This window comes from Delphinus delphis, chromosome 9 (assembly GCF_949987515.2).
Source record: "Delphinus delphis chromosome 9, mDelDel1.2, whole genome shotgun sequence".
Lineage (NCBI taxonomy): Eukaryota > Metazoa > Chordata > Mammalia > Artiodactyla > Delphinidae > Delphinus > Delphinus delphis.
In genome coordinates this window covers 67,732,992-67,749,488 of record NC_082691.1, presented here as the reverse complement: position 1 = coordinate 67,749,488, position 16,497 = coordinate 67,732,992, and the positions used below count along the sequence as shown (strand labels likewise).

Below are 16,497 nucleotides of genomic sequence, written 5' to 3'. Positions count from 1 at the left end.
AGCGGGAGAGGCCACAACAATGAGAGGCCCGCGTACCGCAAAACAAACAAAAAAAAACAAAAACAAAAAAACCCTCCATATTATACTTTGATACAGCAAAGTCTTCATCTCTACAAGTTTATTCTCCAGCTGAAATGTCCTCCTATTCTCCTTTCCCTTAACAAATATTTTCAGATGCAGAGCAAACCATACCTTTCTCCAAAAGCATATTCTGAATAACCCCAGACCACACCTATCTCTCCAGTTTCTGAATCCCTTTAGTACTTTTTTTTTTAACCAAACCATTAGCACTTGTAAATACAGTACCACTAATATTGATCTGGGGCTTTATTTTTTGTATGTATATTGTTTTGCACGATAAAGTATGAGTTTCTTAAGAATAAGAAGCTTAATATCAACTTTTGATATTACACACACACTTTCATGCCTGTGGCCTTCATCTAGTCTCACCCACTCTCAATAGAATATTGTTCATGAGCGTGGATGTTGTGTACAGTGAGTCCTCTCAATGAAGACAATATTAATCAAATGTAGTCCATGACTGGTGACCCCCATATGATCCATTCTACTTTTCACCTGTGGGAAAATAGCACTGTAAGGCAGAAACTGTTACCTCCTTCCAAGCTGTGACCCTTTCGGTACCTCCTTATTTTCTTTTATCTCTAAGAACAAATTTAAAATATGAAGCAGTTTTTACTTATTTTTATTACTTCATAATTCTAGCCATTTACAACTGATTTAAATGTTGCCCATAAATTTCAAAATTATGTGGCAATAAAAATAATTAAAAAACAGAAGTAAAAACAATGGCAAATCCTTTCCAAACTTAATATGAACACTGTCAGCAGAAAGGAGGCCCAAACTCAGAAGGGATGAGATGCATCTTACATTAGAATTTCAATGTCATGAATATGCAGACAGAGTCCATCCCCAATAAAGACAGTGAAGGAATTTGCTTTCCATGGCTAAAAACCTCCATGTGACCAAACAGGCACTGATTCATCTTAGGAGGAAAGCTAAGCACTGATAAGCTACATGTCTATTCTGACTACATTTGTTCCCCTGGGGTCTTTTCAGGATTGAATATTGAATCCATCAATATGTTCTCTACTCAAACCCAGAAGAGAAGAGGATTATGGAAATTTCAAGGTCCAAGATGAAGGTGATCACACAACCCATTCAATTCTAAAAATAAAAGCGTCAATTTAGCCCTTTTTTAGCTTAGAGGAGAGAAAAAAAAATTTTTTTTCCAAAAGATACGTCATATCCACTGTATTTGTATGTAAGATTGAGCAGGGATGTGAGCATAATTTTATGTATGTGCATGCATTTATTTCATTGATGGACGATTTGATGTGCCATTAATGTAGTCTTTGAGCTATAAGCAATTAGACATAAAGATTGAATAAGTTAGCATGAGCTGTGTGAAAAACACAATGACTTCATCAGCTTCAAATCATTCTCTTTGGACCAGAATTACTCTTAGGGGTTAAAGTATTATTTTCAAAAAGCATTTGCTAATATTCATAGCTAAACCAAAATGAGGGTGAGCATTGAGAAAGCCACACTCTCCTAATACATTAATCAAACAATAATTGCAACAATGGTTTTTACTACATCAAGGAAACCATAATGTATTTTTGCAGTCTTGACATTCTCATGATTCTAATAATGCCTACAATCTTAGCTAATAACTATGCATGTATTTGTAGAAATAATATACACATATATATGTATATGTGTGTGTGTATATATATATATATATATATATATATATATATATAATTTTTTTTTTTTTTTGGCCGCAGTGCACGGCATGCAGGATCTTAGTTCCCCGACCATGCCCCCTGCAGTGGAAGCATGGCACCTTAACCACTGGACCACCAGGGAAGTCCTAGAAATAATATTTTTATAGGAAATTTTCCATAATCATTATTAACGAAGAGAAGCCTTTTTCTGAGTAACGAAGTAGTTATTAATCACCAGCATGTGCCATTGACTTCAATGGTGTTGATATCCCTAACACCATCTGAAGCAAGGCCCATGCAGAGGTGAAATCAGCAGTTAATTGCAGCAGCTAAACTTAACAAAAATGGTTAATTTCAAAAAGCTTAGTGGAAAGTGAAAGATGTCAGCTGACTTGCATTTATGTCTGGTGATGTAGCAGGAGAACATTAATAAGCACAATTTTTTAGTTAATTTAATTGAATTCTATTACCTGAATTCCTAAGACGAAGATGCTTCCTTCTAAGAAAGAAGTCAAAAGTATTCTTTCAGGCAATCTACATTGCAAAGTCTGCAGTTCCCTGCTTTCAGTCACAAAATTTGTGGACAGGGCAATTGAATTTTCATGGATTGGATTAGTGCTGATTCTAAAGAAGGGAGAGTTTACTACCAACACTGCAATCTATGATAATGAAATGAAATATTTAAATTAAATTTCAGGTTCAGCACAGTTTCCCTGCAAGATGGCCCTGGCAGCTGTCTCTGAATTTCTCAATACAGTACATCAACCCCTACATAAATTGCACATTTATGCAAACGAAGCTGTAAAAACACAAGAAGATGGAGTACAAATTTCTTCTTTGCCAATCTGAAGCATTGAGTCAAACCACCGTAAGAAGAGAAGTATAGTATTTACTTCAAGACATCAACTTTTGGAAAAGATTGCCTATATTATTTTTTTTTAAAAAAGGAAAGAAGAAATGAAGAAAAAGAAAAAAAGAAACAATCACAGTGTAGCCTTCTCTTAAAAGTAGCTCAGTTTTCCATGTACCTCATTCAAATGTAGAAAGAAACCAAAGGCAGAGCCTGTTATCAGAGAAAAAGCTAAAATTGCATTTTAACATCCTTAGATTCAATCTATATCTTTTTCTTCTCTTCTGCTCTTTTTTATTCATGGACTCTTTACAACTTCACTCGAAATATGTTACCCAATCACCAACTCTGCAAACAGAACTTTTCAAAGCCTTACAACTGCACTGAGGAAGCAATTCTAAAAATTCAATACAATGATGAGGAGATATATCCCGTACGTAAAACTCTATTAGCGTCTGATGGTGCTGGAGGGTGAGGTAGAATTAGGGTTTTACTTCCTCTACTGAGCCAGAGTTTGCAGGAAAAAACTTTTATTGCCAAAAAGAATGGAAGACAAAACAATTTAAGTTTGGGTACAGATAAAAGTTATACAAGATCCAATTTTCAAAAGCCAGCGAAAGGTGAGGATCTTTTGAATTTGTCTACACCACCACACAAAGTTTGGGTCCATGATACTGCTACTATCATTCCCATTGCCCCTACTTTTCAGTATCTGTACCACTGTTTCCCACTAAACCCAAACAATCATGAGTTCATTCAATGAGCATTTATTAACTGCCTATCCTGTGCTGGTATCATGTTCCTTGATCTAGAGGGGAGATAGGGTTGAACACAAATATATATAAACCCAAAAAGTATGAGATATTTGTCTTATGCACGGGGCACCTTGAAAATCCCCTCTGTTATCCATCTTACACATTAGTCAAGTAGGGTGACTGATGCTAACCCTATCTATAAGATAATTTTATATCTTTACCAAAAAGCCAGTAATTTCTTGGCTTGGGGAAAAAAATCGGTAATTTTTTCAATATCATTTGTCCATTTGTATAGTTTTTGTAACTTGTTCAACTATAGAAGTGAGTGTGCTTGCTTTTTTATTTTTTAATGCCATAATTTCCAATAACTTCTACCACTGGTGTGGCTCGATTTTAATAATTTTAGCTAATATTAATACAAATAATATTGAATGCTGACATTCAACCACTGTTATTTTTTTCCAACTATTAATTTTTTAAGTCACCTCTATTGATTTCATTTGAATTCCACTAGTTACATTCAACTAATCTGAATACAATCACCTAAGAATTATTTTATTTACATCCAAGTCTATGACTTTGCATCTATATATGCACCTACATAATTTTCAAATGATATATATTTTTCAAAAGTAATTTACAAATAAATATAATTTATGCAAATAAGACATTTACTTATCTTTCCTAAATCATAAACATTTTTCTATGACAATACATACTGGTATAAACCATCCTAATGACTGTAAAATGCTTTATTGCAAGAACTGCCATGATGAATTAGATACTGCATTTTTTTTTTTTTTTTTCAGTATGCAAGCCTCTCACTGTTGTGGCCTCTCCCGTTGCGGAGCACAGGCTCCAGATGCGCAGGCTCAGTGGCCATGGCTCACGGGCCCAGCCGCTCCGCGGCATGTGGGATCTTCCCGGACCGGGGCACGAACCCGTGTCCCCTGCATCGGCAGGTGGACTCTCAACCACTGTGCCACCAGGGAAGCCCAGATAATGCATTTGACTAATTTAACTAATTTGCGGCTAAATACACAAGTTCATTCAAGAACAAATATCCAGTTCTTTTTTATTTTTGGTTCTTTTTTTTAAAATTTTATTTATTATTTTTATACAACAGGTTATTATTAGTTATCTATTTTATACATATTAGTGTATATATGTCAATCCAAATCTCCAAATTCATCACACCACCATCACCCCCCTCTCCTGCTTTCCCCCCTTGGTGTCCATACATTAGTTCTCTACATCTGTGTACCTATTTCTGCCTTGCAAACCGGTTCATCTGCACCATTTTTCTAGGTTCTATATATATGCAAAAATATACGATATTTGTTTTTCTCTTTCTGACCTACTCCACTCTGTATGACAGTCTCTAGGTCCATCCACATCTCTACAAATGACCCGACTTCATTCCTTTTTATGGCTGAGTAATATTCCACTGTATATATGTACCACATTTTCTTTATCCATTCGTCTGTCGACAGGCATTTAGGTTGCTTCCAGGACATGGCTATTGTAAATAGTGCTGCAATGAACATTGGGTTGCATGTGTCTCGTTTAATTATGGTTTTCTCTGGGTATATGCCCAGTAGTGGGACTGCTGGGTCATATGGTAATTCTATTTTTAGTTTTTTAAGGCACCTCCATACTGTTCTCCTTAGTAGCTGTATCAATTAACATTCCCACCAACAATGCAAGAGGGTTCCCTTTTCTCCACACCCTCTCCAGCATTTGTAGTTTGCAGATTTTTTTTTTTTTTTTTTTTTGCAGTACGTGGGCCTCTCACTGTTGTGGCCTCTCCCGTTGCAGAGCACAGGCTCCGGACATGCTGGTTCAGCGACCATGGCTAATGGGCCCAGCCGCTCTGCAGCATGTGGGATCTTACTGGACTGGAGCATGAACCTGTGTCCCCTGCATTAGCAGGCGGACTCTCAACCACTGCGCCTCCAGGGAAGCCAGTTTGTAGATTTTTTGATGATGCCCATTCTTACTGGTGTGAGGTGGTACCTCACTGTAGTTTTGATTTGCATTTCTCTAATAATTAGTGATGTTGAGCAGCTTTTCATGTACTTCTTGGCCATATGTCTTCTTTGGAGAAATGTCTATTTAGATCTTCTGCCCATTTTTGGATTGGGTTGTTTGTTTTTTTAATATTGAGCTGCATGAGCTGTTTACATATTTGGGAGATTAATCTGTTGTCCATTGATTCGTTTGCAAATATTTTCTCCCATTCTGAGGGTTGTCCTTTCGTCTTGTTTATAGTTTCCTTTGCTCTGCAAAAGATTTTAAGTTTCATTAGGTTCCACCTGTTTATTTTTGTTTTTAGTTCCATTACTCTAGGAGGTGGGGCAAAAACAGATCTTGCTGTGATTTATGTCAGAGTGTTCTTCCTATGTTTTCTTCTAAGAGTTTTACAGCGTCTGATCTTACATTTAAGTCTTTAATCCATTTTGAGTTTACTTTTGTGTATGGTGTTAGGGAGTGTTCTAAGTTCACTGTTTTACATGTAGCTGTCCGGTTTTCCCAGCACTACTTATTGAAGAGACTGTCTTTTCTTCATTGTATATCCTTGCCTCCTTTGTCATAGATTAGTTGACCATAGGTGTGTGGGTTTATCTCTGATCTTTCTATCCTGTTCCATTGATCTATATTTCTGTTTTTGTGCCAGTACCATATTGTCTTGATTACTGTAGCTTTTAGTATAGTCTGAAGTAAGGGAGTCTGATTTCTCCAGCTCCATTTTGTTCCCTCAAGATTGCATTGGCTCTTCGGGGTCTTTTATTCCCCATATAAATTTTAAGATTTTTTTCTTCTACTTCTGTAAAAAATGGCATTGGTAATTTGATAGGGATTGCATTGAATCTGTAGATTGCTTTGGGTAGTATAGTCATTTTCACAATATTGATTCTTCCAATCCAAGAACATGGTATATCTCTCCATCTGTTTGTATCATCTTTAATTTCCTTCATCAGTGTCTTATAGTTTTCTGAAAACAGGTCTTTTGCCTCCTTAGGTAGGTTTATTCCTAGGTATTTTATTCTTTTTGTTGCAATGGTAAGTGGGAGTGTTTCCTTAATTTCTCTTTCAGATTTTTCATCATTAGTGTATAGGAATGCAAGAGATTTCTGTGCATTAATTTTGTATCCTGGGACTTTACCAAATTCATTGATTAGCTCTAGTAGCTTTCTGGTGGCATCTTTAGGATTCTCTATGTATAGTATCATGTCATCTGCAGGTAGTGACAGTTTTACTTCTCTTTTCCAATTTGTATTCCTTTTATTTCTTTTTCTTCTCTGATTGCCGAGGCTAGGACTTCCAAAACTATGTTGAATGATAGTGGCGAGAGTGGATATCCTTGTCTTGTTCCTGATCTTAGAGGAAATGCTTTCAGTTTTTCACCATTGAGAATGATGTTTGCTGTGGATTTGTCATATATGACCTTTATCATGTTGAGGTAGGTTGCCTCTATGCCCACTTTCTGGAGAGTTTCTATTGTAAATTGGTGTTGAATTTTGTCAAAAGCTTTTTCTGCATCTATTGAGATGATCATATGGTTTTTATTCTTTAATTTGTTAATAAGGTGTATCACATTGATTGATTTGCGTATATTGAAGAATCCTTGCATCCCTGGGATAAATCTCACCTGATCATGGTGTATGATCCTTTTAATGTGCTGTTGGATTCTGGCTGCAAGTATTTTTTGAGGACTTTTGCATCTATATTCATCAGTGGTATTGGTCTGTACTTTTCTTTTTTTGCAGTATCTTTGTCTGGTTTTGGTATCAGGGTGATGGTGGCCTCGTAGAATAAGTTTGGGAGTGTTTCTTCCACTGCCATTTTTTGGAAGAGCTTGAAAAAGATGAGTCTTAGCTCTTCTCTAAATGTTTGCTAGAATTCACATGTGAAGCCATCTGGTCCTGGACTTTTGTTTGTTGGAAGATTTTTAATCACAGTTTCAATTTCATTACTTGTGATTGGTCTGTTCATATTTTCTATTTCTTCCTGGTTCAGTCTTGGAAGGTTGTGCTTTTCTAAGAATTTGTCCATTCCTTCCAGGTTGTCATTTTATTGGCATACAGTTGCTTGTAGTAGTCTCTTATGATACTTTGTATTTCTGTGGTGTCCACTGTAACTTCTCCTTTTTCATTTCTAAATTTATTGATCTGAGTCCTCTCCCTCTTTTTCTTGATGAGTCTGGCTAAAGGTTTATCAATTTTGTTTATCTTCTGAAAGAAAGAGCTTTTAATTTTATTGAGCTTTGCTATTGTTTTCTTTGTTTCTATTTCATTTATTTCTGCTCTGATCGTTATTATTTCTTTCCCTCTATTAGCTTTGGGTTTTGTTTGTTCTTGTTTCTCTAGTTCCTTTAGGTGTAAGGTTAGATTGTTTATTTGAGATTTTTCTTTTTTCTTGAGTTAGGATTGTATTGCTATAAACTTCCCTCTTAGAACTGCTTTTGCTGCATGCCATAGATTTTGTATCGTTGCGTTTTCATTGTCATTTTTCTGTAGATATTTTTTGATTTCCTCTTTGATTTCTTCAGTGGTCTCCGCATTATTTAGCAACGTATTGTTTCGCCTCTAAGTGTTTGTGTTTTTTACGGTTTTTTTCCCCTGTAATTTATTTCTAATCTCATAGCATTGTGGTCAGAAAATATTCTTGATACAGTTTCAATTTTCTTAAATTTACCAAGGCTTGCTTTGTGACTCAAGCTGTGATCTATCCTGAAGAATGTTCTGTGTGCACTTGAGAAGAAAGTGTAATCTGCTGTTTTCAGATGGAATGTCTTATAAATATCAATTAAATCTATCTGGTCTATTGTGTCATTTAAAACTTGTGTATCCTTATGAATTTTCTGTCTGGATGATCTGTCCATTGGTGTAAGTGAGGTGTTAAAGTCCCCCACTATGATTGTGCTACTGTCGATTTCCTCTTTTACAGCTGTTAGCAGTTGCCTTATGTATTGAGGTGCTCCTATATTGGGTGCATATATATTTATAATTGTTATATCTTCTTCTTGGATTGATCCCTTGATCATTATGTAGTGTACTTCCTTGTCTCTTGTAACATTCTTTATTTTAAAGTCTATTTTATCTGATATGAGTATTACTACCCAGATTTCTTTTGATTTCCATTTGCATGGAATAGCTTTTTCCATACTCTCACTAGCAGTCTGTATGTGTCCCTAGGTCTGAAGTGGGTCTCTTGTAGAGAGCGTATGGATGGGTGTTGTTTTTGTATCCATTCAGTAAGCCTGTGTCTTTTGGTTGGAGTATTTAATCCATTCACATTTAAGGTGATTATCAATATGTATGTTTCTATTACCATTTTCCTAATTGTTTTGGGTTTGTTTTTGTAGGTCCTTTTCTCCTCTTGTGTTTCCCACTTAGAGAAGTTCCTTTAGCACTTGTTGTAGAGCTGGTTTGGTGGTGCTGAATTCTCTTAGCTGTTGCTTGTCTGTAAAGCTTTTTATTTCTCTGTTGAATCCAAATAAGATCCTTGCCAGGTAGAGTAATCTTGGTTGTAGGTTCTTCCCTTTCATCACTTTAAATATATTGTGCCACTCCATTCTGGCTTGCAGAGTTTCTGCTGAGAAATTGGTTGCTAACCTTATGAGAGTTCCCTTGTATGTTATTTGTCATTTTTCCCTTGTTGCTTTTAATAATTTTTCTTTGTCTTTAATTTTTGTCAGTTTGATTACTATGTGTCTCTGCATGTTTCTCCTTGGGTTTATCCTGCTTGGGACTCTCTGTGACTCCTGCACTTTGGTGGTCTTTCCTTTCCCATGTTAGGGAAATTTTCAACTATAATCTCTTCAAATATTTTCTCAGGTCCTTTCTCTCTCTCTTCTCCTTCTTGGATCCCTGAAATGCACATGTTGGTGTGTTTAATGTTGTCCCAGAGGTCTCTTAGGCAGTCCTCATTTCTTTTCATTCTTTTTTCTTTATTCTGTTGTGCGGCAGTGAATTCCACCATTCTGTCTTCCAGGTTACTTACCCATTCTTCTGCCTCAGTTATTCTGCTATTGATTCCTTCTAGTGTATTTTTCATTTTGGTTATTGTATTCTTCATCTCTGTTGGTTTGTTCTTTAATTCCTCTAGGTGTTTTTTCTTTAATTCTTCTACATCTTTGTTAAACCTTTCTTGTATCTTCTCAATCTTTGCCTCCATTCTTTTTCCAAGGTCTCAGATCATCTTCACTATCATTATTCTGAATTCTTTTTCTGGAAGGTTGCCTACTCCACTTCATTTAATTGTTTTTCTGGGGTTTTATCTTGTTCCTTCATCTGATACATAGGTGTCTGCCTTTTCATCTTGTCTGTCTTTCTGTGAATGTGGTTTTTGTTCAATGGGCTGCAGGACTGTAGTTCTTCCTGCTTCTGCTGTCTGGCCTCTGGTGGATGAGGCTATCTAAGAGGCTTGTGCAAGCTTTCTGATGGGAGGGACTGGTGGAGGGTAGAACTGGGTGTTGCTCTGGTGGGCAGAGATCTGTAAAACTTTAATCCATTTGTCTGCTGATGGGTGGGGCTGATTTCCCTCCCTGTTGGTTGTTTGGCCTGAGGCAATCTAGCACTGGAGCCTACAGGCCCTTTGGTGGGGCCAGTGGTGGACTCCAGGAGGGCGCACACAAATAAGTGCTTCCCAGAACTTCTGCTGCCAGTGTCCTTGTCCACACAGTGACTCACAGCCACCCCCTGCCTCTGCAGGAGACCCTCCAACTAGGTCTGGTTCAGTCTCCTAAGGGGTCACTGCTCCTTCCCTTGGGTCCTGATGTGCACACTACTTTGTGTGTGCTCTCCAAGAGTGGAGTCTCTGTTTCCCCCAGTCTTGTCAAAGTCCTGCAATCAAATCTCGCTAGCCTTCAAAGTCGGATTCTCTGGGAATTCCTCTTCCCATTGCTGGACCCCCAGGTTGGGAAGCCTGATGTGGGGTTCAGAACCTTCACTCCAGTGGGTGGACTTCTGTGGTATAAGTGTTCTCCAGTTTGTGAGTCACCCACCCAGCAGTTATGGGATTTGATTTTATTGTGATTGCACCCCTCCTACCGTCTCATTGTGGCTTCTCCTTTTTCTTTGAATGTGGGGTATTTTTTGGCGACTTCCAGTGTCTTCCTGTCAATGATTGTTCAGCAGTTAGTTGTGATTCCAGTGCTCTCACAAGAGGGAGTGAGCTCACATCCTTCTACTCCACCATCTTGAACCAATCCCCCCAATATTCAGTTCTTATTATTCAGTTCTTACTATGGATCATGCACTGTTCTAGGAATTCGAAACAGAGCAAAGAACAAACACAAAATTTTTGCCCTCTTGGAGCTAACATCCTAGTTTTGTTTCTACTCCAAAAAAATTTCATACTTAATTGCAAAAAGCCTTTGAGCTGCAGAGAAATTCAACAATAACTTCTGTGTGTAAGGTAAGCACAGAGATTGCATTGTGGTTTGGGATTACCAAGAAGTTCCTTGAGGGGCAAGGTCTTTCTGCCTCCATATAATCTAATCCTTCAGTATCTATTCCCAAACCACCTCCAAATAAAGAGAATCAAAGAAGGAGGTGGAGGAGGATGCTCTGTAAATGCAGCTTCAAGATATCTCTCCTCCAACCCCTCCCTCCATTCCAGTAAGACTGTTTTCTTTGGTTCTTCCTATGTAGAAAATCTGGAACACTGACTGAACAATGATGACCTGAAGAACTTGTCCCTGTTTCAAGATTTGATCCTTCCCTCTAATGGGTTGCAGGACACCTTTATTTTAAATGAACTCTCGCATACTGGGTTGTCAGCACAACCCACTCACAAGTGAGTATCCTACATTTTTTTATAGTATCCCTCCAGCTCTCTGTACTTGTATGTGTTTGTGTGTGTATAAATATCTATTTCTATCTATATAGATAGATATAGATATTTTAACCCAAAGAGGTTAAAATTCATCATTAAAAAGATGAACACGTCTGAAAACTCCAATTCAAAAAGATACATGCATCCCAATGTTCATAGCAGTACTATTTACAATAGCCAAGACGTGAAAGCAACTAAATGTCCATTGACAGATGAATTGATAAAGAAGATGTATGTATATATATACAATGGAATATTACTCAGCCATAAAAAGGAATGAAATAATGCCATTTGCAACAACATGGATGGACCTGGAGATTATCATACTAAATGAGGTAATTCTGACAGAGAAAGACAAATATCATATGATATCACTTACATGTGGAATGTATATATCTAAAAAAATGATACAAATGAACTTATTTACAAAACAGAAATAGACTCACAGACATAGAAAACAAACTTATGGGTACCAAAGGGGAAAGTGGGGGAAGGATAAATTAGGAGTTTGGGAATAACAGATACACACAACTATATATAAAATAGACAAACAACGAGGACCTGCTATATATTACAGGGAACTATATTCAATATCTTATAATAACTATAGTGGAGAAGAATCTGAAAAAGTATATATATATATATATATATATATATATATATATACATACATACACACACACACACACACACACACACACACACACACACACACGCTTTGCTGTATACCTGAAACTAACACATTATAAATCAACTGTACTTCAATAAAAATAAATATTTTTTTAAAAAGATGAACATGTCTGACAAGCCTGGATAGCTTTTCTACTGAATAGACCACATTTTTGTAATACATGGGCCCTATCCTTGATTCTGAAACTCCTTTAATGGGTCTAGCCTTGTTATGCCACTCTTCTGGTATGAGAACAGCAAAGGTAATGGTACCAGAAACTCAACTGAAGGTTGGTAGGGTGAGCACAGTGAACATAACATGGTGAGGAAAGACTTCCTTCTCTCTAGCTCAGCAACCCCCTCCACACATGCAAACACTGACCTCAAGAAAAGATGGTACTATCAGTGAACACTAAGTAGACAAGGACATCAGCAGACATTACGAAACCACCTGATGTAAAGGTGGCACTATGTGGCACTGGTTTGAGTCCTCTAGTTCTCCTTCTGCAAGGTCCTAGGAACCAGATGTGGTACTTTAGATGATGCCTCAGGAACAGAGAAACTGCTCCCTTGGCTGTGAACGCTGCAGCTTTCAGGAGTGGTATAAGAGGATGTGGAGAGAGTCCCCAGCTTGACAGGGAGGTGATCCAATCCAAAGCATTGGCTTAAGATTATACCTGGGCATGCTTCAGATTCAAGGAGCCACACCTGGGCTTTAGACACCAATGAAAGTGAGGTCAGATTGGGGCTGAACTATGGGTGAGCCTCCTCAGGATTTGGAATGCTCTATGAGGACAGACTCTATGAGGACATCTCTCTGTCCCTGGGGCAGAGAGAGGACATACTTTGAGTGGTAAAGTGGGAGGACAGTCACATTAATTTTTATTTTAAAAAGAATTATTGTGACCTTTGTTTGTTCTCCAAGCTGATGAAGTGCATTTATGCTACATGAAATAGCTCTTATTGAAAAATATGTATTTTTTTCATGTGTTCTCAGTAAAGCATTCAACAATGCTGCAGAGAATTACACACACAAGCATGTATATACAAATTATATATATATATATAATATACAGTCTACATATATATACAGACTATATATACAATTATATATATAAATTATATATATAAATAATGTTTTCAGAAACTTAAGTTAGGAACATAGAATATATACAAGTATTTACATGCAGAATTTGACTACATTGAAATTTGACTACTACTACTCTGAAATTTACTTTAAGCTATTTAAAGGAGTAAATTTATACCACACAATTAATAGAATTTCCTTCTAATTTAAGCCAAAGAGGCCATAGAGCAATTATCCTAATTCCATTTCTGTAAAAATTCTTCTAAATTATAAATCCAAAAACCACTCCCAAAGGAGTCTTATTTTAGATTTAAACTGCTCAAGACAGGTCATTGCAAACAAAAAACAAAACAGCAATGTGCAGAAAAAATTTTTTTCTTTCAAAAATATTTTTAAAATATTTAAATCATCTAGAGTTTAATTCATAATTTTAAATATATACATTTAAAATTAGCAAAGCACACTCTAATAATTTGAAAGATTTCTAAGAAAACATATAATTTTTCTCTTAAAGTTCCCAAATGTTGGGGATTTTTCTGTTCTTTCATTATTATTCAACTCAAAGGAATAAATCCTGTTTGAAATATGACTCTGATCAAGAAAGACAAGGAAAGACTGAGGAAATTTTTACACATCGGGAGAGACTAAGTAGATTTGAAGACGGAATGCTATGTGGGATTCTCGATTGGATTCTGTGACCAAAAAAAAGGACATGAATGGGAAAATTGTTGGGATTCAAATACCATCTATAGTTTAGTTAATAGCATTTTGCCAATATTAATTTCTTGGTTTTGATCATTGTACTATGTTTATGTAATATGTTAACATTAGGGGAAGCTGGGTGAAGGGTATATAGGAATTCTCTATATTATTTTTGCAAATTTTCTATAAGTCTAAAATGATTCCAAATTAACAGTGTAAACCAAATCCTTGGGCAGAAATGTCCTTTGTTTCCTTATGCAATTGGGTGGATTTTAGCTGTAAGTGAAATATCTCTCTGCAGCATGCCTGAGGAAAGATCTTGTGATACTGAGAAAACTAACTCCTCACCACCTTTGGAAAACTGATTCGATGGCATCTTTTGCATAAATAAAAATATATTTTTTATCTTAATAAACAAAACATTTAAAAATTCAGCAACTAATGACTACTAAAAACTGTGCTAATAATAATGGTGATTGAAACTACTACATTGCAGGCTGTATCCTCTGCATTGTTATGTTAAGCTATAATTACCATGTTTTTTCTCCAGTCATTTTTGATTTTAAAATTTTAAGTAAAAAGTGCTTTTGCAGATTGCATTCCACAGTGTTCTTTGGGACCTAGTCATAACATCATAAAGTACAGCAGAATCAGGAAATGTAGGCTAAAGGAGCCCTACCTAAGAGGGTTTGCTAAAGAAATGACTAATGGATTTCAGTATGAAACAGTTTCATTTTAAATTTATTCCAAGAGCATTAGCCCCGAGGGCTATGTTATTGGGAAGTTTAAATTCAATCTGCTTTCATTGTGAATTGAATGCAAAGGCCATAATTAAGGACTGTTTTCAGATTCCTAAATTTTAGCTTCTCTAAATTATCTTTGGTTGTCCAACACACCCTTAAAAGGATGAGATATACTATCTAAGAATTAGGATTGCCTTTATGGTAGAAAGTAAGCAACTTTGTTATTTTAAGGTCACAATATATCTATCACTCCTTACCCAAGTCAACTCTCCTTCTGGCCTTCCTCATGACATAGTTCTACGTTTCTGACTCTCACTTGGCTTAAATTATCTCATAGCGGCAGGCTCGAAGGAAAAGCAAACATAGTACTTAGAAGTGCACCTATGTGTATAGTCATCCACCAGTAGACAAACTAATAACACTTAGTTCAGCAGATTGGCTAGTTTTTAACTCAAGAGAGAAAGAGGACTACTGTAGGAGAAGGAAAACTTGAAAGTCTAAAAGTATAAGCTTCTGTTCACAGATGAGGGTAGGAGTAGGAGACTCAGAACCTGGGGAAGAGGGAAAGAAGGCAGCAGAAGCCCTAATGCAAACTTACCTGCTTACAACTGGCTGGAAGAAGCCTTCTAAGACTCCATCTCAAAGGTGATGATGGTGCTTCTCTGAGGCAGTCAGGATGCCACCAAGTTGTGCTGTGTAGAGAGGAAAAAACAAATTCACAGATGTGAATTGTCTTGTTCCAGATCTCAGCCAATGCAAATCACAAGATGCTACCTAAAATATTAACACAATTTACTTGGACCTCTGAGCTCAAATAAAAATGAATGCCAAGGAACACTGTCATAAAGTCAATCAATGCTGACTAATGCCTATTGTTGAAAGGAAAAAATAGCTTTGAACTTGTTTTGAAACCACAAATATTCCATCAAAGGTTACAATACAGTGTATGCATTGCCAAGGTAATCTCCCCACTAGAATAACAGAATCAGACAAAAATAAAATGTTAGAAAAAAACACGAAGAAATTATACAGTTGATCTATTACAAACTTTATTTTAAAGCTTTGGGAAGTAGAGGTAAACTAATGCCTCTAGCCTTTTGAAAGCATCTTTTCCCTACACTTCGCCAGTCCCTCAAGGAAACTTCTTGTCAGTCTTTGTGCCACTGTTTGCATCTCCATCTGGCTTTCCAATTTCTTGAAACTACTTGGAAGAAACCATTACACCTTCTCAGAATGAAAATTTTAATTGGTATAAACATAATGATCATATGATTTCAACACCTTCCCTTTCCACAGTGCTTTTTCTGAAACTATTTAACTGATCATCCTTCTAAGGATTTGGCCCAAACATAATCAGAGCTTCTTTGTTGGAACCATTTGTCACCTTTAAAAAAATAAGTTGGCAGGAGTGGCTTGCTTTTATGTTACCTTATTTGTATTGGATTTTTTTTTTTCAATGGATAATATTTTTGGAGTCAAACTCAGTCCTATGCACCAGTGAAACTGAACCCAGGGTTCCCACCACTCCAGGCACGAATGGCTGCCTGGGTATGTGACCTGTGTAGTCACATACTATGACATAATGGCCTCACGTTCGTAAGTTCCCTTGGCTTGGTTTAATGGTCTGCTGTCACCATCTGAAAATTCTTAATAATTTTTTGAGCAGGGACCCTGCATTTTCATTCTGCACTGGGTCCTGCAAACTATGTACTTGGCTCGAGGTAACACCTTAATTGAACAAATCCCTACCAGAAGACCCTGCTCTATAGCCTGCTTAAGTCCCCAGAATTCCTACCAGGTTAGGCCTGATCCTGAAGATACTGAGAGTCATTTTTTCAGAATATTAGTACAGATTTGCTTCTTAGCTGGAGCCAACTGTAAAAGGACCAGGTAAGCAATGGAAGGAGGAGGAAGGGTATATAAGAAGGAAGGTGTAGGAAAACTCTTGGAAAATGTATTTAAGATAGACACAGCATTCGGGGGTGGGTGGGGGTTCTAAATGACAGAAGTGAATTCTAAATATCACTCTCTATGAACATATATGATAATCAGAGTCAGTTCGTACTGAAAAAGCAAATAAACAATTTTAACTTGATGATCA

At 36.7% G+C, this 16,497-nt stretch overlaps 1 protein-coding gene across 18 annotated transcripts in view; it reads right to left on the bottom strand.

The window, feature by feature from the left end:
• DNAJB9 (DnaJ heat shock protein family (Hsp40) member B9) overlaps positions 1-16,497 on the bottom strand; it is a 707,453-nt gene that overhangs the window by 374,254 nt on the left and 316,702 nt on the right. For all 18 annotated transcript variants that reach the window (XR_011246618.1, XR_011246616.1, XR_011246608.1 and 15 more), the window contains one exon: positions 14,995-15,088. The gene's annotated coding sequence lies outside the window, so the exon portion shown is untranslated. The remainder of the gene's footprint in view (positions 1-14,994; positions 15,089-16,497) is intronic.